Genomic DNA, 27,576 nt, shown 5'->3' on the forward strand with positions numbered 1-27,576 from the left:
TAATCAATACAAAGTGATCAGTGCATTCAAAAGAAAGCTTTTCAACCAAGCACATACTGCAAACAGCATTGTTTTGTTCCCTCTCCTCCATCTGTACCTATAATACTAAAGTAATCACGTTTTTGATTGGAGTCTTAAAGAGTCCACACCTCTTTTGATAACATAATTAAACTGTGCTTTACTGACTGACAGCTCCATTTCCCAGCTTTATTCGATGTATTAACAATGTCTTATTTATCAAAAAACGAATATAGAATAGCAGGGGTCTGACATCATCATCATCTTGTCATCTTCATGAACCAAAACATGACAACTAATTATACCGAAGCTGTTGCTTGCATTGACATATTAACAAGGGTTTAATGTGTTAGGAAATTTATCAGTATAATATTGGAGCAATGTCAATGGCGGGCACAGCAGCTATTTGCTAAAATGATGTATCACTGCTAACTCCAGTGATGTTGTTGTTTCACAATAATGGATTAACTGTGTCCCATGATGTACAGAGCAACTTTTCAATATCAGCTGAATGTCGACCATGTTTCTGCTGTTCACTGTCATTGTTGGATCATTAGCTGGTATGGTCCATGGGTAGTGAAGTAAAGCTAGATGGATTGATGGTTTCGCTGGTCTCTTAAGGCAGGGTCTCTTGTTGTCCGTGGTGTTGTAGAGGAGACATATACGATATCGGGGGTGTCTTTTGGTAAAGTGACTGGATACTCTCGCTGTTTCACTTCCTGCCCGGCTGTCCGGACACCTCGCGGCTCTCGTGAAAATAGACCTGGCGCGTATCTTTAGTGGAGCCGAGAGGCGAGCCGCTTCACGCTCGCATCTGGGACGTGCCCTGGCGCAGCTAGATTAGATTATCAAACATTGACTTGAATGGCCGCGATTGCTTGCGGGGGCCGCAGACACGCCCATTGGAAAATAGGGATTAGTATATTCTGCAATAGTGCATTGTTCTCTACAGCCTTGTAATTCAATGTATTTTATAAAATATCATCATTTCCAATTCAGGGCAAACACAGTATGTGTGTCTACAATGTAGATTTATTACATTTAACAACATATTTACAACAACACGATGATGTTCAACAATATCAGAGTCTATTTTCAGTAGAAATAAGTGTTCACAGAAATCCAAACCTTAAAATAAAATAAAAGAATGAATACAAACATAAGTAAAAAGACATAAATGATTAAATAAAATGTAATGCACTTTCTATGGATTGATGGTCTCTCTGGTCTCTTAAGGCAGGGATTCATATGAGCTGACAGTCCACAACCTGACTTTCATATGTCCATTTCTGTAGTCTTGCATGCTGGAATTATATCTCACTCACACACATACAGTACACACACACCCTTCAGCGTCCTGATACATAGTAAAGGTGAGTGACATGTTAGAAATATATAATAATAACCAAAGTTCTGCTTTCATCCCAAAAAGGAACCTTATCTCTGAACAGTTTTACTGATACCATCAGGTACATTTTCTGAATAACCTCAGGTTTTTAGCAATACAGTTTGAAGCCTGAGCTAGTTTAAGTTTTTCCCTTTCATGTATTTTTTTATCTTAGACATGTCCTTCCACCTGTGTGCATACTAATCAACACGAAACGGTAATTATCCAAAATACAAACTGTGGCACTTCAAGGCACACTGTTTAATCCATACGAAACCAATTCTCTCCTCATTAAAACTGCAATAAAAAAATATCATTTAGGTCATTAGACACTGAGCCAAACACACATACAGCAAGCATGCGTGCACACCCAGACACACTTATATGCATGCACATAAAATACATACACACACTTAAAATCAAACCCCCTCAGTCAGGCTTCAGCTATGGGAATACGGCAGCTAAATTAGCATAATGAATTAATATCAAACACAGCTTTATCCAGCCTGTACAGCCTCACAGGTCCAAAGCTCCAACCAACTCTATCTTTAATGTGTCCCATGCTATGAGCATTAGCACGGCTGCCCACTCTTAGCACAACATGATTCATCTTGGCATTGTTTTCAACCCTGATTAACTGGGTTAAGGTCCTACTAACAATACACAGGAATCAGACAAAGCCATGCAGGCCTGTAACAATTCCAAATTTTGCTGGATATTTTATTTAATTATTACTTTTTTAAACAAATGTTTAAATGAATCCCAGGATACGTCTTTTGTTATATATCCATGTTATGTATGTAAACCACGCCTTATCATAAAACATTGTATTTTTTGCTTAAAGTGGCTATATGTAACTTTCAGTTTGTCTTGATTCTAGCAGCTGCTTTGGCCAAAAGTGGTAGTGTTTTTACCACACCTCCTGTCGTGAAGATCTTTTCTTTACGGTGCTATATTGCCCACTGTATTACCGAGTAAGTGTTACAGGGAGGTCATCCAGTTGCGATGAATGTTTTGCTCAGAAAGAAAATCATTAATTTACAATAACCGAATAAGTTACAGATGCATTGTTGCATTTCAGATGTTGCTTACGGTAACCTACTTTGGATGTCTCTAAATGAGCTAAACCGGCTATCGCTGTCACTGTCACAAGCCAAAGCATTAAGACATTGTTGTAGCAACCAACGTAATAACTTAGATTACTATAGCTCATTTCATGAAACCCACGGACACTTTACACAAGTAGGTGGACAAGGGAAAAGAAAATAGTAAGCCAACACAAACACGGACTAAAAGGAAAACGTCCACACTAAATGGAAGGGGGACATAATTTAATGTCTGCTACTGACGTAAAACCACATCACGCAATTTTATTAATAAAAATAGACATATTACATCTGATTCGGGGTGGATTTTGATTAATTTACAATCCTGTAATTGTCTACATCTGTTGATAGCCTCATCGAGTGTGACTCTCATTATCGCCTTTTGTCTTTCACTTTCCCTTTTAGCTTTTAGTTGTTCTTTGTTTATTTCCTTCTTTCTTGTGATGGTCCTGCCCCAGTATCAGCCATAACTACAGCAGATAACTTGTGAAATAACATTAAAATGCAATTAGGCCTATATAAAGAAATATCCTGCTTCCTTTTACCTGGCTCAAAAGGCTGGATACTAACACAGGCTTTCTGGTGTTACAAAGAAATCTGTGACCCATCAGAATGCGTTGATGTAGCACCGTCTATCTGCCACAAATCATTCTGTGACTGGGAAAATTACTAAAAACTATATAAAAATGGCGTTCTGTTAGTCTAGTTTGCTGTTACAGGTCATTTAAGATCATTGTATGATCATTGTAAAAAAAAAATTGTTACATATAGTCACTTTTTTAAATAAACAAATTTAAACTAGAACATTTATTCCCATCAATAAAAAACAAAGCATTAATCGTAAATAATCAGAGTGTGTTTAATTTCTCTGGCTTTAGACGGCTACAGTCCAGGATGTTTGGAGTTGCTATGGCAACAAGTGACAGCTGCCGCTAGTCCGACCAATAATCACTTATATAATTACAATTTGGCACATCTAAACAAAATTAACAATTACCATCAACCGTCATACCACTTAGGACCTTAGCAAATGTTAGCAAACAAGTTGTTCTGTACAGATTAGAATAATAAAAATACAAATCCCCGTGGAACTATGTTAGCATAATGTTAATTAATGACGGCCATTTCCGCTACTGCGTCGTCATTTACGGTAACCTTACTAATTAAACAAAGCACCATAATAGATTAAATACCACAGATGGACTAACTGCATTACTTCAACACGTAACACTTAACGTTCAAAAGCCGACTGGACTTGAAACTGCGGGTGGGGCGTCCTCTGGTAGGAATCCATAGTATCATAGGCTAGCTAACGTTACTGTTATGATGCTACACTATGCTACTATTGCACATGCGCTTGATGGATCCAAACAATAGTGTGACCAATCTCATAAAGAAAATGCTCTAATGTTTTAATTGCTGTTAAAAAAAAATAAAAAATGCGGTTAGACAATTATTTAATAATTGTTACAGGCCTAAAGCCAGGTAAAGAAATTATTTAAAAAGGACTTTAATTTGTAAGTAAGTAATTATCATGCCAAACACTGTTGCAAAGGTGGGTCATATGTAAGGGTTAATGCCCAACGAGGTGTCCATTGTCAGGTATTAATGGACAATGGCGAGGCTGCGTCAAACAAACCACAGTGAACATGAACGAAGAAGCTGACAAGACCGCTTTGGTTGGCCCCGTGGATGGGAAATTTTGTTATAAAAAACGAACGGATGGAAGCGTCGATTAGAGCATGGTTGTGTGCATGCTATGCAACAAGGAATTCGCATATCACCGCAACACATCGAGCCTCAAGTATCACCTCAACGCAAAACATTTAGCAGCTAGCGTGGACGTTAGCCCGACTCAGAGTACAAGGACCCACACCCAACCTACATTCCACCAGATGACTGGTTTAAGGACCAGGGTAACTAAGTCTGAATGTACTTGAAAGTATTGTGTTTTACTTAAAAAAAAAACATAGTTTACAGAAGGTCTACCTACCTATAGGCTACCTGAATTTCTGAAATGTACTATATTTCTAAATATGCTATTGCTACACTTAATGGCAAAAATTGCACTGGTCTGCTGGACTTGGTTGAACAAAAATAAACAATATTGTGTTGCTTAAGCTTATGTATTCAGTCATTATTCAATGGTATACTAAAAATCCATGTGAAAAAAATTACTTCTCACTGTTCTCAGGTCAAATATTCATGGAATTAAAATGCGATTAATTTCGATTAATTAATTACAAAGCCTGTAATTAATTAGATTCATTTTTTTAATCGAGTCCCGGCCCTAGTTTATATTTTAATTAGTTTTACAATAGAAATCTAAAGTTTTTACAAACAATAACTCTGTTTCCCTGGTTACGCCTGATGGTTTGACTAATACCTGGAACAATCATTCCCATCCTATAAGGTTCTTATGCAATGCAAACATTGTTCACTCCTCCAGGAAATAGGAAGGGCCTTAGATACGACTTGACTAGTATAAGTCCAGTATGGATGGATGGATGGATGGATGGTTGGTTGGTTGGTTGGTTGGTTGGTTGGTTGGTTGGTTGGTTGGTTGGTTGGTTGGTTGGTTGGTTGGTTGGTTGGTTGTGTGTGTGTGTGTGTGTGTGTGTGTGTGTGTGTGTGTGTGTGTGTGTGTGTGTGTGTGTGTGTGTGTGTGTGTGTGTGTGTGTGTGTGTGTGTGTGTGTGTGGGGGGGGGGGAAGGAGTCCTGGGCTAAGAATATGCAGTGTGAAAACGGTGTTAGATGAATTAATCTGTGTAGTGGAAAGTGGTCAAACACTAAACAAAAACAGGCATTTGGTTGGTTTCACTATTTCTCTTCTTCAGATACAAAAAGCTGCACCAAAACAAAGTCACACATGTACTTGTTAAAATAAAGTCTGATTCTTATATTAACATATCGAAAGTTACATGTTGCAGCTTGAAATGTCTCTTGTGTCTCATTTATTATGATTGTCACCTGCATTATCATACTGTATTTCCACTTTAGTTTGAATTAATGCATTGCTTGTCATTGGTATTCCATTCAAGCAGATGGTAAAAATCTCATATTGAGTGATGGAAAATCCTCTGGAGGTTGATCCAAGCTCCTCCACCTACGCAGAGTGAACAAAATGAAAGGCTAACAGCTGGTGAAAGTTTGCCAAAGCAAAGACTTGCAGAGTTTCTTTACTCTGAAAATGTCATGTGGTGTTGATTGTTGCATGAGCATGTTCATACTGTTGCAACTGCACAGGAAACTCAGACGCCATGGTTTGTTTATAGTGCGAACACCGCACAATGTTCTCAGCAATCGTTGTCAAGGGTTGCTTCACTTCCACCTTTTCCATTATTTTTGTAAATCAAGACTCTGTGACTTGCTTACATAATAAACTTGTTTCACCTTGGTTAGTCAAGAACATTATTCTACAAATGGTTGTGACATGAATTCGTTGGTACAAGTTCTGCTATCCAAGGTGATTGTTATATGAATTTGTGCATGCATACTTATTCTCATCATACTCGTCTCTGATAATAAAAAAAACATGTATATCATATGAGTTTAAATGTACTCAGTATTGTGCACCTGCAACAAGCATACCGAGAAAGAATCAGACAGCAGGAGATATGTTTTGGAAGGAGAAATTCGAACAACTGTCGTTATTGCAGGGAGGAATGGCAGGAAAGACGTGGAAAAAAAATTATTAAATACAATTCACATAGCAGGTATAGTTTATTGCCATATGCAGAATAAAATAGCATTGAGTGTTCATTCTAGCACAAACACATCAACTGTGAATTTCAGTAATTAGCACTCACTAAAGAGGAAGAAACTTATTTGTTAAATCTGTTTCTGTTGTGTTTTACTATAGAACAAAACACTGCATGCACTTAAATACATAAAGGTCGGGGGTGCACATGTTTGAATTGAAAGCCTTGTCGCTTCTAACTTTTTATTTCCTTCCTTTCCTCCTTGTGGACTATATACAAATGTTCACGAGAGCTTTCTGTGAAATTAATTTGTAGTATCGTGACAGTTTTGGTAAACACAATTTTTTTTCCGCTGACTTAATAGATTGTTTTGAGGAGAAATCATTTTTGATAAGAATCATTGTTTGTTTGAGTGATTTGTTGCCTCTTTTAGGCTTTCTCCAGCTTTAACAAGTTCACTTCTTAAGAGACAATCTGTATGCAGCATAATTTCATAATTGGGAATTTCTGATCATAGTGACAAGGCCGTGATGCGTTTATCTGTCAGTGCTCAAAGGGAGAAAGGCGAGTACGAGTTAGAGAATAAGAGACAGAGAAGAGAGAGGTTACAAACTGAGCCCAGTTTATCCTCCTACGCAAGTTGTCTAATTCATCAAGCACATAAATTACCAAACAGAGGAGACTTTGATTTAAACTGGAGACTAGCGTTATGCTAATTCATCACAATGCACTTTATTGCATTATCTTACACTGTATTAACTTATCGTCTCTTCCCTCTCATCTCCTCTCACCTCCTGTTAATTATCTTTCTAATAACAATTACAGTGAGGCAGCAGGGAGCCTCCTTAATTTATTCTGCTCCAAAGTAAACCCTTTGGAAGGTCCTCCTAGGATAGGGATCATTACAACGATGATAGCGTCTATATTGTGTGCGTGTGTGGGTATCTGTGAGGGTCGACTAAGGTAATTCTAGACCTGCTGCTCTAGCAGATTGTAAAATGTGCTCTACACACCTGCACACAGCACCTGTAGTGCAGTAGGTTTATTTGTATTTGCACCTGCATGTGTACGTACCTCTGTGGGAGTCTCCTCATTAGTTCGAAAAAGTGCAGTTCAGATTCAAATAGACCATGGATGCTTGAGTCAAACTCTGAGCCAAGTGCAGCTCCCAGGTTATTGTTTGTCTGTTGTGTTATGATGAGGATCCTGTATGTAAAACAAATTGCTGCATATTAAGCAGGTCCATATCGATCACCAGGGACGAGTGAGTGACAGTTGAACTCAATGCTTTCTCTCTTCTAAAAAATAATAAGCAGTTATGATAAGATGTGCTGGGGTGGTTTTATTCATGCCTCACAATTGCTCATTCATCAGGCCAACAGCTATCAGCTGATGTCTAATCATCCCTCTGACATCAACCTTTTCAAATTATGTGCTATACTTTTGGTGTTGTTGCTTTACTGTAAGATTTAATGTCCATCTACACTACAGTTCAAAGTTTTGAAACAGCTGTTATATTGATGGTAGTTGTTCTTTCCTTCAATAATGGCTATTAAACCAATTTAATTCAGACACAAAACATATTATTGTAACACCGTCTCACGGCAGTTCGTGAAATTGTCACGTTATTGTTAATCTATTGATTCGTGTACAACAACACGTTAATCTTGTTTTTTTTTCGTGGTGGCCAGCACAAAATGGTCTATACGGAGATTAACGGGGAAAGCAAACGTCACACACCGGGACACGGCCGTGGGGGAGGACGCCTCACACGCCGGGACACTCGACAATAACAGGATGGCGGAGGTTGGGTTTAGGAAAAAACAACGGGGAAAAGATGTCTCACACACCGGGAGATGGCCGCAAGGAACGCGCGACAATAACGGGACGGTTAACGGGGAAACAAAACGCCACACGCGTGATGCGGTTCCCGGCCACTGGGACGAAAGTCCTGAATTGTTTGACCCATCCACCACCCCAAACAACCTCCTTACGCAGTTTTTCGGCATTTCATGCTACTATACTACTATATATACTGCTATAGATTAAATAATGTGACCATTTCACAAACTGCCGTGAGACTGCGTTGATTATTTACATTTGGCCCCAAAAGAAGAATAATTAAATGATTAAAACTTTTATTTTGTCAATGTCCCCACAGTGCTGCATGACAGGGGAGAATACTTTGGAACCATTTTCCCCAGTTTGCCAGTCCAGAAAAAAAGTGACCTTTGATCATTGTTGAACAACATTAATGCAATTGCACTCTGAATTTTTGGGAACCCACTTTTTTTGGGCACTCTGCAGTCGACTCATTGGTTAGATTGAAGAGGTTTAAACTGTGTTTTGTCAGACCATAGAATGCTCAGCTGATATTCCCTTATCCAATTCCAACAGTGCCAACCCTAGAGTAACATTTCAATTGTAAAGTTTTAAGAATAGCTTTGATAAACCATCACGCCTTTTAATTGCAGCTTGTTATAGGCTGCAACAATGTGCACTTGACACTGAAACAGCAACCTCTTTTTATTTAAATCACACATATTGATGTTGCTCAGAGGTATCTTTGTCTTTTTCTGCCCTTTCAATTATCATTCTGGTTGAACCATTATACAGCGTTTTATTGTCCATGTAAAAAACATTAGTTTTTTTGCAAACCCTTTATACAAAATAACATCTATTGGTAATCTACAACCAAAAGTTGTAGTTGTTGTTGTGTTTAGTTTAGTTTATTGAAAATCATGCTCACAGTCAAACAGAATAAAAAGCTGAATTGGTTTAAAACGTAGAAAGTCCGGCCCTGTATTGATACAAAATAAAAGATAAAAATACTATATACAAGTTAGTAAATAAATACCATATATGCACACGTATGTTTATGATCACACTGCATTTAGTGCTGAGTTGTACAATCTCACTGCCTTGTCTTCAGTCGGTTAGTTCTGCACTGAATGTCTGTACGATGGTCTCTGTTTTTTAGAAGTCTGTTGGTATTTCTGGGTCTAGTCAGTGGAAGCAGGTCATGAAGAGGATGGTGTTCAGAAGTCATGTCTTTAAACAGCCATACTGCTGCCTGCTTCCTCCTGCTCTGATAAGATGGGAGTGGCAGAATTGTCTGTGATGCTATAATTAACTGGAAGTTCCTTCAAACAGCAAAACCTTTATATAACCATTGACTATAAACGGTCAATTCTTTAACAGATGTGTCTGACTGAGCTAATAGCCTGTTTTAATTAGCTAATTGGGCTTTTAGGGAAATATGATGCTGACAGAACAATTTGTTGTTGTTGTGGTGTTAAGGGATATGAAGAAGTTTGGTGGAAATTACAGTGAATAATTTCATGTCCTGAGGAGAGTTTTAATGATTATGGTCAAATGAATATAGTGTGGCAAACAGAGTGTTGGTAATTCAAAAAATACAATTGTATTTTTAATCTCGAGGAGCAGATCTGCCTCTGACACTCAGTCTAGCCTTGGTCGACCTACAGAGTAAACTACACTCATTGGGTTGATCAAAATGAAGCAATATTTTGGCCAATGCGTTTCATGGCTTATTCATGCCAATTATTTAGATGAATAAGGAGTGTTATGGCACTGGAGACATATGCGATATCAAGCTGTTGAAACCAATGACTTGGTTTTAATTTCTACAAGGAAAATGAGTGTGTTGATATGATATAGTTTATACATTTATCCTGCGGCCTAGTCATCGCTTTTGGACTGCAACAATTTTAGACAGCTACATTTCTTTCTTTCAATAAGAGAGTGGGATGTTATTTAAGTTCTATTTCAGTACATATTGCATAAATAACCATGAACTGTCCACTCAACCCAGGCTGTGCCCAATAGGCCTACAGCCTCACTAATATGGACCTGGAATTTACAGAGAGAAAAGATCTCTTGTCCATAGATTCTGCTGCTTTGTCAGTGAGCCTCCTTCCAAGATAGTAGTGGATGACATGTATTTTATTTATTTTTCTCAATTCTTTGCTCTTGGCCCATTTGTACATCATTGGTGGTGAGCTTATAAAGACTTGAGAGGAACAGAACCCCAAGGGAAATGATTAAAAGTCTTTATGCACAATTTGAAAAATAACACCTCTTTAAGCACAACCCTGTCAGACACACAAAAAAAATAGAACAGATGGTAGTACATCGTTCTAAACATGCATTCTATTGTAGCAGCTGCTGTTGTGTTTTCATAAGCACCATTTGCTCTCTTCATGGTGGCTAAGTAAAAGAAAGACATGTCTGATGTTGTTTCTTAAAAACATCTTCTAAGAAAGCAGAGGGAAGAAGCATGACTGCTTCTTCTTGCCAGAGATCAATATCTTGCCCTCAGAGGGTCAAATTCTGAAGTGATTTCCCTCAGTCCATTTTCCCACAGTGAGAACTCTGTGAAGCAATAAATCATTTCCTCAAGTACAATGAACAAAACAAATACCTCCAAGAGGAAGGCTGCTGGAGTACATAAATACCTGCCTCCCTTGTGTACATAATTCCCATTAACACTCTCTAAAACTTATTCAGAGTCAGGGAAATTTGTCTCTACAGCTCTCAACCTTCTAATGGTTATTGGGACAATTAGGGCAGCAATCCACATTTTTTTTCATGGATGTTGGAGCTTTTCTGTTTATGATTTGGAGAAACATTTCAATATACTGCAATGCAATGCAACAGTCTAAACAAAAAGTGAATAGAATAAGCTTCACAAAGTTTAGATTAATTGCAGAGCAGTTTTATTGGAGTCAATTAGACTTTTTTTTTTTAGAATTGATTTAAGCTTAGTTTTTAGTGACTGCCACTGACTTTTAATGATAAGCATCCATATGCTGTTTTTATTGAGCTAAATCTATGTTACATCCACTCTTCACACACAACAAGTTATATAAGCAAAAAATGAATTTTATGGACGCTGGTATCTTCTGTTTAAATGTTAATATCACTACTGAGCTACTAAACATAGTCCTAGGCTTTAATAAAGTGTTTTTTGCACCCAGGAGGTGGTCGTCTTAGGTTTACAAACTACAGTTTGTTCCATTTACAGTAGGCTACTGAAAGTGTGTGTACAGGACAGTCTGGAATGTTTTAGATAACCGCTGTACAATTTGTTAGATTCTACAGCAGTCTTGCCATTCAATTTATTTTTGATTATAAAAACTAAAGCAAAGCGCTACAACGTCAACAAAATGGTCACGACACAATTGATCTGTTTTGAATTTGTGTCGTGGGTTGAAAGAAAATCTATTATTCCAGTCAGGCCCCGACTTACTGGCAATTTGGTACTGTGGAGCCCTGTTATTACAACTCTTTCATCATGACAAGGACTTGCACATCTGCCAGCCTGTGGCCCGGTCAAAGACAGCCATCACGTCTTTAAGGCTGCTGCTCTGGATTGTTCCGGAGGTCTGTGCTGCCCTGAAAAAGGCTTTTTTCAAAAACTGCGCGCAGACAAAGATGATAAATATCACAATGTTTAACATGCGGCATGTTGCCTCTGCTGTTTGGGAGTGTCACTTATAGAAAAGGTCATTTTGAATGTCACACTCATGCTATATGGCAAGGATTTATGCATCCAGGTGGACAGATTTTTTTTCCCAAAAGGCTCATAGTACAACATGTGCAGGCTGCCTGTAAAAAAATGAATCACAGCAGGAGGAATGCATGGGAAATACCTACCTGTGAGACAGGCTCACTTGGACCCTTGTGTTACTTTCAAATGGTTTTCTGTCAAAAAACTACTACATTATACACTTCATTTTCAATTATAAAGTTGAAGTAGAAATTACGTCGGACTGACATTATTTGTTTTTGGGTAGCTTCAAAAAGGAGATTTCATATCTGTGTAGTTCATATGTTTCTTTCTCCATGCACTTGTATTTACTGCCATGTTGTAAAAGGTTTGTGAAAAATATGTTTGTGTGTGTTCTGCCTTTTGTGCTTGCTCATTTACAATTGATTCTCTCTTGTTTTTGTCTAAGTAAGGGGGAAGTCTTTGAACCTGTGCCTACTGTGTGCAAGTCTGTGTGTGTTTTGCTCATTCGTGTATGCCAGAGGGGTAGCGACATCACTGAGTTGAGAAGAGAGAGAGATTCATTTGACACGCACACACACACACACACACACACACACACACAAAAAGACACGCACAACTTGTTAAAACTGCTTCCTGCATACTTGTCTTCCCAAAAAGACTTCCATCCTGATGGCTCTTTGATTTGATTTTAGCTTCAGTTTGTGTCATTCCAAGCTGTTTGGTTAGGATTTTTAATTGAATCAGCAGGATGTGAAGAAAAGCAAAGCTGCTGTAATCATGTTTGGTTGAAATAGCACTTTTGAGGAAAATACATATAATTTGGAAACTCCAGGAATAGAGTAGAACATGCAAATGGTGTCGGAGCACCTATGCAGCATGCCTTTTGATATAAATTAATAAACTTTCTTATAAATACTTAGTAGTGAGAAGTACTTAGTGAAATACATGGTCAGATAAGGCTCAATTCAAATCTGATTTCTTTCATGACCACACTTTGTGCTGTTGTTGTTTTGGATTACATTTTGGATTACATTGGGCAAGGGGTACCAAATAACAAGAACATAACAGGAACATGGAATTATAATAGAAGAACACCACGTGCTATGGCCTAAAAAATATGTCCGCCCCCTGCATATCAGAGGTGGATTGTAATGCTGGGGAATACTGTGGTGCAGTTTCAAAAGAGAGAGTTTAGAAATTTGACGAGAATGTTTGATGCATTCAGATTAATATGTATTGAGCAAAAGGGTTTTTTGTAGAGGAATAAAGTATGTGCAAAATTCCACATTAAAATGGAAATGTAAACAGAAGCGCTGACATTTGAAAGATTTTGAGTTTTAAAACTGCACTTGGTGGTATCTCTGTGTAGTAGTATCTCTCTTTAGGTCCTGACCCAGTTCAGTAAAACTGGTCAATTTCCCCTCTGGCACTTTAGACTTAAAAGCAGAACATCACTACAGGAAGAAATACTGGCTCATGCATATTTAGCAGAGTTTACCATTGTTACTATTATTCGTAAAAAAAGCATGAGCTCTTTTAGAGAAAGGCCCTGTTTCTATATGTTTTTTTCTGTTATACATGTTGTGAATGTGGAAAAAAAAAAAATTGAGCTTAAATTTTAATCCTGAGCTACAGGTGCATACAGTATGCTGTGTTTGGGGCTCAGTCCTGTACTAAAATGCGGCTGTGATCTGCTTCACCGGAGGGGGAATCTCTAAGGGTCGGCCATTCTCTGTACTATGATAAAGACGTGCTGTGAAGCTGTGAGTGTTTCCATCTGTCACTTTGTCACTTGGCTCCTCAATTCCAGCCTTCGCTTGCTCTTTCTTCTAAATTACATCGGTGTATGTTTTCATTTATTCTCCCTACTTTTCCTCTCTACATCTCTTTCTTCCTTTCCTCCTGTCTGTCAATGTACAATCCACCACCTAAATTGTCCAACTGTTATAAATTCAGCCCCACTACGTCTTTAAATACATATAGGGACAGACGGTTCTCCCCCATTTCCATTCATGTGTGACAAAACAGGACATTCATAATAATAATAACTTTTATTTATATAGCGCCTTTAATGAAACTCAAGGACACTTTACAGAATTACTGTGGCTAAGCTAAGGGAGGTTGTAGGCTGTGGTGAACAGGTGGTGTTTCAGGAGTTTTTTTTTAAATGTCCAGGGATGTAGCATTTCGGATATTTGGAGGGAGGGTGTTCCAGAGGGATGGGGCTGCAACACTAAAGGCTCTGTCTCCTAAGGTACAAAGTCTGGTGTGGGGAATGGAGAGCAGGCCAGCATCTGAGGACCGCAGGTTTCGGGGTGGGCTGTATGGATGGAGGAGGTTGGAGAGGTACTGTGGGGCCAGGGCATGGAGGGATTTGTAGGAGAGAAGGAGGATTTTACATTTGATGCAGGACTTAATTGGGAGCCAGTGAAGGTGGATTAGGGTTAGGGTGATGTGCTGCCAGGAGAATGGCCTGGAGAATGATCACATTAGAGTCCCGTCTCTGCCTCCCGGCCCACTTTGAAGGCATTCCTAGTTTTCCTAGCAGCAGGGAAAACGTGGGGAAAGGAAAAACAAACAAGTAGTTAAAAGTCCCATTTTATCCTCATTCCATGTTCATACTTGTATTATGGCTTTATACAAGAACATGTTAAATGCTTTAATGTTTAAAAAACACATTATTTTTTCTCATAATCTCTGTCTGAATATACCTGTTGTTGGGAATTCGTAGGTGTACAGATTCAATCATTGGCAAATGATCACAGATGTTTTATCAATATTAATAAAGTTATGAATATGGTTATTAATAACTTTATCAAATCGACAAACAATCAAAACAGGACACCACCCTGGAATACAAGGGACTAATAATCAAACTGTGAAACAGTCTCATTTAGGTGGTTTTCCCTTTAAAATACAGATCTTAACTTGGTTAATCTATCTGGTATTCTTTAAAGGAACAAAAGGAAGGGTGAATTCGAGCAACGATCTGTTTAACCAGCTTGTTATTACATTAAGTACACAAATAATCACAGACAACTTCTATTTAAAATATAGTAGAATTTATTAACTTCAAAATTATCAATGGCCAATCAATAATCCTTTGATCAATTAAAACTAATATACCTTTTTTTTTAAACTACAACAAAACAAAGCAAAAACAAACCAGCATTTATCTGTGAGACAGTGTGTGTGTGTGTGTGTGTGTGTGTGTGGGGGTGACGAAACCTGGGGGTTGCTTGGTCACGCCCAGATTAGCCGTTAGCTCATTGAAGCTAGGCTATGTGTTAGCTGCACAAAAGCTATTTAGCCTCAAGAAGGCGAAAGTGGTGCTGGGTGCAGCGCCGGGTGGCTAGGGCTGGCCGATTAGCTTTCAGGCTAACGTCTTACAGACCAAAGGGACACACTAGCTACTTTGCTATGTGCTAGCTGTTTAGCTATTCAAGCATGTGCATTTGTGTGTGTGTGTGTGCGTGTGTATGTCTGTGTGTAGAGAGAGGGAGAGAGAAATGGAGGGAAAACACACTTGAAAGAAAGAAAACACTTGAAAATCTTGATCTCACTGTAAATAATCACTGTCTTTGTTTACTTAAGATTCTAACTTAACTCAACGCTACAGCAGAATCTGAGGTTTTGTTCAACGAGAGAGTGTTATTTTCTGCTCCTTTCTGCGAGCAAACGGCTGACTCTGCGGTAACGATAAGCAGGCCCTCAGCCGTTCCACGGGTCTATGATATAACGTCTTTATATCACAGTGCAGTAGTTGACTGACAGAAGGCAGGATTATGGCTCCACTTACTAATTAAACTTCTCCATGGCGGGATGTAAAAGCTACAGATCAACACAGTTTCATCACAGCATCAACAATATCTGGATCAGAGATACATTCACAGCCAAAAAGATTAATAATCAAAGCATGCAGAAATAGCACCGTATTAATCAGATCACATTAATGGTAACACAAATAGCAACAATAGCAAATTACTCATTAATAAAACACACCCTGTTCTAATCAGCCCAGAACACTATGAAGCCTCTTACTTTTGGATGTGTAGTTCGCTTAGTTTGTTCGGTAGAGCGAGTTAAAACACAGGCCCGTGATTTAACGAACAGAAAAGTTCCTCCTGGCAGACGGGGAGCTTTTCCAGAGTCGACTTGTAGGAAGACACATCCTCCTTTCCTTGGAAAACAGGGCAAGTTACCCTCTGCAGATTCGGTGAGAGACAGAAAATCTTCTTCACCAGGACCCCCTTTTGTAGTATCACGAAGATACCCACTCCACTCAGGTCAACTCAACCGGCAAGGTGAGGCTGTGGATTTCTCGGCACCGCTGCAGTGTCATCGTTTCAGTAACGAATCACTAGTGGAAAAGACTCAGGTTTGTGTGTGTCAGAAAGTGTTATAGTCTCAGGCCCCCTGCTGTGTTTGGAGTCCACTGATCCAATGGGAATCCAGGACCTCCAGTTTAATTCTTCCTTACTGTGCTCCCAACACTGTATTCAACCTCTGTCTGAAACGCTCAATTTTAGAACCCGTCATTTTAAGCCCCCCTCCCGAAAAAAGTCCATTCTGCTCTGATTGGTCAGCATTACTTGGTCTTCTGCAAATGCGCTCTCAGAGTCTCTGCACCGTTGCAACCGGGGAATGATTGTAACAGCACTGTAGCGGCACATTCTACCTATATAGTATCGTTGTGACATCACAACCTTACTGAAGTTCTGGCGGCTCGTTGAAAGGCCCCATTTTCTAATACTGCCTATGTGCATTCCTCTGTGGATTGAGTGTTTTGATATGTTCACAGAATTTTTAAAGCACTTAGACTTTCTTTATAATAAAAAAACATGTAAATCACACTTAATATATGGAACCTTTAATATGACTCTTAATATGACGCTTTGAATATATAACAGTGTTCCAGGGATTTTGAAACCCGATGAGAAACTGTGCCCCTGTCGGACCTCTGAGGATACACTGGGCCTTGGACAATTTTGAATTCTCCTTAAAGGGATGTAGCAATTGGTGCAGAAATCAAACCAGACCCTAAGAAGATCAGTAATAGGCTTTCAGAAAGAAATCATCAATGCTCAGGAAGCATTGGCCATCACTGTCATAAATCAGTTAACTGGAAATTGTTGATTAAGAACTGGTGGAAATATCATTTTGTGTGTCACCTTCATGGTGGATTAAATGTTGGCTGATGGTTTCAAGTGGAATCATTTCATCATAAAAGATTTATTATAAACTGACTGTCTGAGTGCTGAGCCTTTAAAGACTGAGCTAATCCCCGTTCAACAATTTTTTCTGCTGACATATTCTATTTTAAAAGACGTTTTGGCCTTTTTAACTCTCCATTTTCTCATGTTATTACAAAGATTGAAGCAGTCTAATTGGACTAACCATACGTCGATGGAGCAGGTTTGCAACTTTCAGTTGTATTTTAACTGTAATTCTAATTTTAACTGGGCACATTCTCAAGGCAGCCTCTCTTATTGAGTGATTACTAATAATATTATACAGTCCATTAACTGGAGCAGTAGTCTTTAACTTACTTTAACATGAATTTTCATGATGGTTACAAGGCAGAGAGAATACATTTTGCTGATGGGAAAATAACATAATCTGCCAGAACAGTTATTTTAAAAGCAGACATAGGGTGTAATCTTTTAAGTAAAAATGTCAGGGATCCCATGCATGTTTCTGCACTTTGAAAGCCCCTGCTCTCCCACATGGGTGTTATAATTATTCTGGCTGAACAGAACTGAATATAATTGAGCCATCATTATTGCCATTAGTTGCATCACATGCTCTAAAGTCAAAATTTCTGCCATGAAAAAAAGGTAGCACGGAATCATTCATTTACATACTTTTAAATACTTTGAATAGTATTTATTAGACTTTTTATGTTATGTTTTAGGTTATGAGGGAACTCATAGTTTATCATTTAAATGACATTCAGTCATATTGACACTTTTTAAATTAGCTGGCCTTACAATGAAACACTAGTACCTTAGCATCCTGTCATGCATGATCAAACATGAATTTATTAAGCTTGGTTTGGTTTACTAAAGTAATATGCTCTCCATTCTCTGTAGACTTGAAGGGCACTGAGTGTTAATATCAGCTGCTTGTGGCACTCAACAATCTACAAATTTTTCCTCCTCTTTCCTTCCGTCTTATCCCTCCTCTCACCTCACATGTCCAGGGGACACCGTTTCATGCGGATTAATGCAGTTTGATGTCTTTTTTCATTGTGAGTCTGCACATTGTTGCTTTTCACAGTCAGTCTTATGCTTCTGTGGCTTATATCTTAAACCAGTGTCTGGTCAAATCAGAAAAAGAAACTTCCACCCTTAAAATTTCCATTTCTTTAGAATGACATTCATATGTAGATGGGGATTGTAAGAAAGGAATAAAAGGATGAAATGGAAAATTGACTGAAGGGAGGCGATGGTGTTAAAGGACGAACAAGATGCAAGCATAATGACAGCACAACAGATTGAAAGTATGGAGGCTAAATGGTTGCTTCTTTCGCAGGCTGAATACTAAGTGCAGACATCAGCGTAAAAGACGGGATGAATCACTAAGTCCATAATGTTCTTTGCTTTCATAAGGTATTTTCGTGATATAAGTGTTGCTTTTGCATCAGGGAAATTCTGGATTACTTCCCTGGCTTCTCTTCACTGGCTGTCAGCTAGATGCTTCTGGCTATTCATTATCCCAAATTCAGTATTTCTGCCAGACTATTCTGTCTGAACAGTGAGGGAGTGGTGACTCATTGGTTTACTGCTACATTGCTCTCATCACGCAAGAGACAAGGAGCTCTGACTTCCATGTGTTTCAAAATTCTTTGCAAACAGAAGAATTATATTGTTCCTAAGACCTAGTCAGTTGTTTCTGAATTAGTCATTGTAATGCTAGCATAAATAACAGCTGCAAAATCCATGGGTCATGTTTTGCATACACAATGCAACATACACAATATAGAGAGCAGTATAACATCCTTTTCAAGTAAACCAATCTCACGCAAGAGAATATTTCACTTTGCAATTTGTTTGCAGTGGCTTTGTATGATGCATGTCAATAGAACTTTTGTTCATTATGGACATTTTGACTTATAACATAAAAAGGCTATGCTACTCTTATAACTGAACTAGCACTAATGTAACAAGCTAATCTGCTAGCATGTTACCTGCCAGCCAATCACTATTAACTGTGCAAACTATAATTGCAGTGTTATGGACCACATATGAGCTTAATTAACCCTCATCCTACCAACATATTTAACATATCTGGACTCGTGACTGGAGACCCCTAGAATGAACTACTGTAACTATCATAGTAACATTTTGACATATTTCTTCTTAAAACATTTTTTTCAGCAGTTGTTCTGGCATTTTTAATCATTGCTATCTTATTTTATTTTATTTTATCTTATTTTGTTATCTCATTTATTATTTCTCGTATGTTTCTTTTATTTTCTGTATGTGTTTGAGTGAGTATGTGTGCATGTCCTTGTTAGTTGCTGCTTGCTTGTAACAGAGTAGTTTCCCAATTTGGGATTAATACAAATCTATCTGTTAGTTATGTAATTAATATCATCTAAACAATTATTTATGGAAAACATGTGTTGTCATTTCACTACAGTGTCTCTGATTGACTATAAGTTCTGTTTGCATGGATATTCTCTTCCAATAGAAATTTAATTATGGGGACATTTAAAAATATGCAAATTCACATTATCACAAAATCATGTCAAATGTGTGATTAAAATAACACCTAACAATTTTTTGAGAGCACTACAAGATAGTATATATATTATTACTTTATTTAAAAACATAAACAACATACAAAACAGATTCAAATTCTTAATTATATATTAAATATTTTATATTTGATTGCAGGCAGCCTCATAAATACATGCATGTGTGCACCCACTGCATGTTCAGTGTCAAAAGTTACTTTGCAGTGTTTTATTTTTGGCAAAGTCCCTATCTTTCATCAGATTATTAGCCTCTGTTTGAGCTGTCTGATACTCTGCACCTTTGTTGCCTTTGTTGAAATATCTCTTCTAGCACTGACAGATAATATGGTTCTTATTCAAAGCAGCTGAATTGATAATCCCATAAGACTATAGGAGTGTAAAGCTGTGTCTTCAGCGGGGTGTCATCCCGGCTCGCTGCAGGGTTATCTCTGTCTCTGAAGACAACTGCTGAGCACGGGTTGTATGGCTTTCTACTTCATATTGGATTCTGGGATGTGAGCAGAACTCTTTTCCCACCATTTCTTTGCAGAGCAAGTGGGGTGATGTCTGTGAGTTGATCCATCCATCCAACACTTTGATCCAGAACACGATAAAGAGAATTTCACTTGATTGAACGTTTCTCATTCACTATAGTTGTAATTCCAACGGAATGCTGTGGATAATAATGATCCCTAAAGACAAGATAGATAAATAAAAAAATAAAAAACTGAAACCCCTGACCTTTCCTCTAATTAAAGGTATCCCTCTTACACCATAAATAAAGGTCTACGCTTTATTTTTGCATGTTTATGGCCTCCATTTTAGACACTTTCAGGTTTTTCTTGACCACCCACAAAACAACTTTAACACTGCACACACATTTTCCAAGTCTTATTGGTAACTGTGACATTTTTTAGTAACCTTTTGCTCCCAAGGGAATAAACCCTTTTGATATCAATAACCCATTCCTTTAGTGTTGCCTTCAGGACAAACTTCACATTTGTAGCTCCACTACTTGTAATGCTCTTACAACAGAAACAAAAAAAAAACATGTATATAGACATTTTGACAGTGATCAAAGTTACAGCTCTAAGAACTATCCACGTTCAAACAGTAACAATGTCCTCTCATCGCTCCCGACCCTCGTCTCCTCCACATTACTACTTCTTTTAATCAACAGTCTGGTAATGATATATGTCATCTTTCACAGAACCCTGATATATCCAGATTTGTTTTTCAATATTCACCTTGGGTGTGTGTTGGCGAGAGATGTGTCAGGGCTTGCCGGAGCTTGAAGCTGCACAGTTACAATGATCCACTCCACTGGGCTGTAGGAAGCTATTGTGAACTCCAGATTAATAGCAGTGACACGAACATGCCCTTCATCCCCCCACAGATTGCAGTAGAGTAAAGTAAAGACATTTTGGTCGGAAAGGTGAGAATGCAGCAGTGTGCACAGGGGAGAACGTGGGTTAGACTGTGTCTTGTATCCGCCCTTACATTAATCATATTCATGCTTGGAGGCATAAAATAATTTCCTTGTTGTCTTCAGTGATGTTTATCTGCTCAGAGAATTTATCATCAGGGGACATGGATTTACTGCTCATATCTTTCCAGCTGAGACGGAAGATTTAAAGCTCATTGTGAGTCACGTACAAGAGAGCTGTGAGGACTGTTTGCTACAGTCTGCTCACCTGAACTTTAATTCAGTTATTCATGAATCTCTCCTGAACTGAGGGTGTGTATATTGTTGCGATCATGAACATTTTCTCTCCAACAAAAGACTGGCGATTTGATCACACACACACAAAGAGGATCATACTTCAAAGAGGGAGAGAGCAGCAGGGAGAAAAAGAGGCAGAGAAAAAATATCCACAGTCTTTTTATCTTAATTCAGAAATGTTTATATGTGCATCCAATCAATAATCCCTTGGTCTTGCTTGATAGCATTGAGGCTGCACTGTTTGATAGCTACTTACTCACTCCCACATGGGGTTCTACAAAGGCGAACTATGTTGCTAAGCAACATAATTGAATTGCATGGGTGGGCATCCATTTTTGGCATATAGGATAAGTGACATGCCATTAGCCATTGATACTGCTAACCACTGTATTGTACTGTTATTTCCATTAGGTGAACAGTTGTTGATTAATGTTTCCAGTCCATAATCGTGATTGCAGAAAAGGGTTACACACTTCATCAGTGTGTCAGGACTTTGGGCCATGACCGAATCACACCCTTTTATTTGGAAGATCTAAAACAAAAAGTCGCATTTCATGCCGACATGCAACCGCAATCACATTTAAAAAAAATACTCATTCAAGAAAAAATCACCAAGGGCGCATGGGTAGCTCACCTGGTAGAGCGTGCGCCCATATACAGAGGTTTACTCCTTGACGCAGTGGCCGTGGGTTCGACTCCAGCCTGTGGCCCTTTGCTGCATGTCATTCCCCCTCTCAATCACCCCTTTGATGATTTCAGCTCTGTCCTATAAATAAAGGCTTAAAATGCTCAAAAAATTATCTTTTAAAAAATAAAAGTCACTAATCTAAGCAATGAGGCACATTATTTTTGTCTTGACTTTAGAGGATACAGATTTAATCTAAGACATGATGTGTGACTACTGCTGCAGGGGTTGAGTCAGATAAGAACCAATAAAACACTCTTGCCGTTGCATTGCTCTGTAGCTGTAAACCTGTAAAGAGAGAAGAATAGGTTTTACTGAAGTCCAATTATGTTACAGAGCAGTAGAGGTAGACAGCAGCAGGACTACCAGGCCAACATTTTTAAAAGACCTGAATATACTATACTATGTCTTTTGTTGTCACTGTAGTGAAGTCTACATTTACACATTGATTTTGACTGATCCGATTTATTTATTTCAGGTTTATTTAACAGGGACAATACACTAATAATACATTAAAAAAATGTACAGTGTGCCAGAATTAGCCAAAAGGCTATTTTACATCTGCTGTCCCTGGACAGATCGTACATTGTCACACCTTGACTGATCCGATCATTCCATACAACAGCATTGATTCCCAGAGCCCCGAATTTGCTCAATTGCTGAACTAAATTAGGATTTGTGTGTCTCTCCCCAATGAAAGCAATCATTAAGTAATGAGATTAGAGCCTTAGCATTACATAAGTAGAGAAGTAGAGACAATTTACACAAGGTATGTTCATTGTGTTTTTGAGTGTGTCTTGGTTAATGAGGTTTTGAACTCAAGAAGTGTACCAAAGTCTATCCACAGCCTTCACATTGGTTTCAGCTTCAAAATCAAAGACTCCAAACAGTATCTTCATGGTGATTTCAGGCACTTTCCTCCGTGTGCAGTCTAGAATACATGAATCATCTGCCCTTGGCACTCATTCGTTATGAGCTATAGATTCAAAGGAAACTGCGTGTGTCAATACATGGCTGCTTGACCTGACTGAATCATATGTGAGCCCTCAGCCTCCTTTATCTGAATGGGTCAGAGGATCGAGGCCATGTTTCTCTTCCATGGACAATTTCCCTGCAACTGTTCTTCACAATAACAAAAAACACAAGCGGTAGGCATGATAACTAGTTATTTATTTCTCTCAATGTAGGAGCAGAAGCAGACTAAGGAGCAGCAAGCTGTCAGTGAATAACGGGATGCAGCTACTGCACAGTTATTGATTCTGTAGAAACAGAGAGTCAATCCTGGGCTGATGAAATGTTTACAAAACCCTCTAAGCTCAGAAAAAAACTGCAGCTGAGAGTAGGCTTTTTGTGTAATGAAATCAAAATTGCACCAATAACTTGGAACTTGTGTGAACCAACCAGGTTATCATTGTCTTGATGGTAAAAATGCACACATTAGATTCAACTTCATTGTCATTTCACAGAGTAAAGACAATGAAATGCTGATTAGCTTCTAACCAGAAGTGATAAAAGATGTAATGTACAGAGTAATATGCAGAATAAACCGTAATCTAACTAAAATGGAAGGGTCTCCATCTGTCCATATGTATGTCTGACCTTTGATTTTCTTGACCAAAGTCTATCCACTCGACCTCACACTTGGCCGGTGTATTGCTGAGGACCTAAGAAAGTGTGTCGTCGAGGTAGACCTACAGGATATATTCTTTTAGAATTGCATTATGTACACATTGTGTAGTGTATTGAGAGGGGACTTTTACACCGCCAAACGACATGCTGGAAACAGCTCGCTCTCCATCGCTCGCTACACTATATTCAAAGACAGATGAAGAAAGACCGGAGACTGGAGAAGTTACATTGTAACAAACTCAAACATTTTGAGCATCATCTATGTAACTTTTGGAATTATCGCTTTTATTCCCAGAAAACCTGGTCCCAAATAGCTAGCTGTTAGCATATGAAGCGTGTACTCTAGCATTGCCACTAATAGAATTAATTTAGAATGTAGAATAAAGAGTAAGGGGTAGTTATGAATATGTTAGATATTAACAGTATGGGCATAATGCAGCAGTTACAGTAGGCAGTACAGGGATTTGATTCTGAAAATACCACCATGTAACTACTAGTAAAAGAGATAATACTGAAAATACCGGGGGAAAAATACTGTGTGTTTTTGATTTTTTTTATAAAATGAACTCATATAGCCTATGGACTTTGTGCAAGGTGCCCAGATATGGAAACCATTAGGAGGTAACTGGGGAGGTGATTGGTTAGGCTAGGCTAGGTAGTCTACATGCATACAGTCAAGTTGACCTACTAATGCTGCTGTAACAGAAAAGTTCAGCAACATTGAGCAGTAGTGCTTTGTTTTAATTAGCTCATAGCTGTTCCTTATCTTAACCTTGAATAATTGTAAATCATTTAAGTCTTATAGTATGTATTATACCCATATGTTTACACAAACACACACACATGTACAAATATGTTATGTTTGTGCCCCATTGTACAGACAAGATCTCAGTTTCAGTACTGGAGTAGGTACTAACCACAGTATGCTCTCAGGGGAGTGATTCATTTAGGTCAGTAGGGTTCACTTATCATTGCTAAGGTACCTTCAAATTGGCTGATCCCACAGTGAACAAGCTAAATCACTTATCTATCTCTCTTTTCCATTAATGCATCACAGCTTGGAGCTATGATAGAAATCTTCCCTGATTTGGAGATTCTGGATGGATTTCACATCATCGTGACATGTTCTAGAAATAATAACCACTTGAACATAAAGAATCCTACTGAGGCAGTAACGTGAAAGGGCACATGAATTCCTCAAACACTACCTAACCAGCAGAAGGGATTTCACTACAGAATTTGTTCTTCTTGTAGTGATGGAAACAGGTACATGTCCATAACAAACCAGAACAAGAGGCCAGTTACAAAATATAAATTGAGTTATTCACAAAGTCTGCATGAATTGAAAACACTAACAGGAAAAGGCCAACAGCGCCAGCGTGGAGCTACACAGTAGCGACTTTAGGAGGAAAGTGCAATGGCACCAACACAATCACTTGATATAAATAGCAAAAACGCACAGGAATAATTTAGAGGCTATTGATATGCTTTAGGACCCAATACACACAATAAAAGAGCAAATAGCTCCGATAGATCAAAATACCACTGGACACTTAAAACCCATACATTAATTGTTCACTACATGCAGGGAATAATAGAAGACTTAACAGCTCAACCCACACTAGCAGGGAATAAGGGGTCTCTAAAGCTATATTTGAGCCTATAACCAACTCTATAATTGCACAGCTCCTGTCAGCGATATTGCACTATACCCGTGAATAATAATATTTAAAGTGAAAGAAAACGGACAAACCAACAATGACAGTCAGTATTGCACTCAAAGACAGTCCTGTAAAAAATCAAGATAATACTAGACCACTTTCCAGCATATTTTAGGTCGCAATGTATTTCATAAAATGGTCCGACAGTATGCCATACCTTTAAGTCATTTAGGTTTCATTCAGCCCAGCAGCATGTTTTAATGTTGTGGTGACCAGTACTAAAAAGGAAAAACAAAGACAATACACTGAACATCTCATAGTTACATTCTACTATATTTGATACATTTCACGGTTCATAGCTTACAATTATTATCCCCGCTCCAAGTTTGAGCTCATCTAAACAGCTGACTGGAAGTGTTTTACAGCACGCCTATACGGCAACTTGTATTCCGTCACTGCAGTCTTCTGCACTCTGTGAAAACAAAGGCACTTTCTAATTGAACAACTTTTCTGACACACTCTCACGTTACATGCTGTAGATGTTGCCCCCGCTGCACTTCCTGATTCTGCGGACCGATAGAGAGGGAGCGCAAATTACCAGTGTCCCTAAACAACCTTCGCCCTTTCCAGGGTCATGACGTCATATCCATTACAATGTTATTCATTTTAATGAAACTATATTATGACCTAATTTCTACAAATGGCTTTTAAAGGTTTCTAGAGAATTGCAATAATGGAAGTAGCTTTTAGTCTAACTCTATATTTATTTATATATTTGCTAAGTTAAAGGACCCTGCACGGACGGTTGCATTGTTGCTCTAATTACAGTTTTTTACAATCACTTTGCTACTAATTTCAGAACCTTGACGTCATTTTTCAAAACTCTAGACACAAAACTCACAACGGTCAACACTTGTAACACAGGCTGTCCAATGTTCAAAACATTGCATTGTGCATTCATATCTTTAAAGAAATCTTGCACTTGCACAATCATTGGTTCAAAGAACAAATTTACTGTGAAATACCATTGAAACGTTACTTTAGATCACCCACACACAAGCTACACATAGTTTCACTGTGTCATCGTTCTTACAGTCATTAAAGTGATGGTTCGGAGTAATTTCACCCTAGGGTCCTTTGCACCATGACCTCGAGCCAAACACCTCCCCAGAAGCTTTTTTCAGCTGGGTTGAACATTGGGAGAGTTAGCGTAGAGTAGCGTTATCAGCTGAATAGCTTAGCGCAGGGGCTAATGGACCCAGGTTTGTATCTCGTAAATGACCCCACTAATAATGCCCGGAAATTATACCAAACTTCTACACTAGTACAAATAGGTTATGCAGTCATAAAACAATGGATTGTAAAGTTTGTAAGTACCAAGGTTATAATCGTTAATGAAAACGAACGAAATAACGAAAACTCGATGGGAAAAAACATTGTCGTTAACTGAAATAAAAATAAAAACGAGGCATTACAAAAAATCGATAACTAAACTAAAACCGTAATGTCTGTTTGCAAAACTAACTAAAATGAAATAAAATGATCGAGTAAATGTCCTTAGTTTTCATCTTTGTCAATGTCTTTCACAGAGCAAATAACGTTATATCTTTCAGAGTTGACATTTCCGACCTGTTTTATTCAGTCTATGCCGTAGACATATAGGTTCCGACTGGGAACCCAGAAATTCCGACATTCCACGTCAAATTGAACACAACATGTCCGTGCCCTTCACCTGGCATTATAGCGGTACCAAAAGTCTGAAGAAAGCGGCAGAGTCCTATCTGATTATGACTGTGTCAGATAAAAGCAAGTGCCTCGCAGTGGAAAGTGGTAAAATCAGTGGACAATTCCCACGAATTTGAAAGTACATTTGAGAAGCGCGCTCAAGGAGGCTAACCTAGCTTACCTTAACAAGCAGTGACAGGGCAAGGAGAACGCAAAGCCCCCTTCCCCCGAAACAGAAGCTAATATAACCCCGGTACAGGTCGTGGATGTATGGGGCCACGGCCGGGCAGCATAACGGAGACAACAGCAGGACAGAGAACACTACAGGAGGGCTTTCACCGGTGACCCGATAGCTGCTGGTTAGTAAATATGCATGAACACCAAAAGTGTGAGGAAGCGTGGGTTAATATGTGTGTGTTGATACTGGGATGTCTAGCTACACAACTGTGGGAGTCGACTGACTTCAAAAAGTTTGCCACTTTACTCGAACCAAAGTTCAAAACACCTGTTTATGTATGTCTTCTTTAGTCTGTTGGCTATTTAGGTTTTTTCCTGACACAGTTACTAGCACATTTTGCACTTACTGCTGCGTCTTGTGTAGACTGTTTACATACAGTATCTCACAAAAGTGTTTTTTACATTTTAGTAAATATTTCATTATATC

This window comes from Perca flavescens, chromosome 3, assembly GCF_004354835.1.
Source record: "Perca flavescens isolate YP-PL-M2 chromosome 3, PFLA_1.0, whole genome shotgun sequence".
Classification (NCBI taxonomy): Eukaryota; Metazoa; Chordata; class Actinopteri; order Perciformes; family Percidae; genus Perca; species Perca flavescens.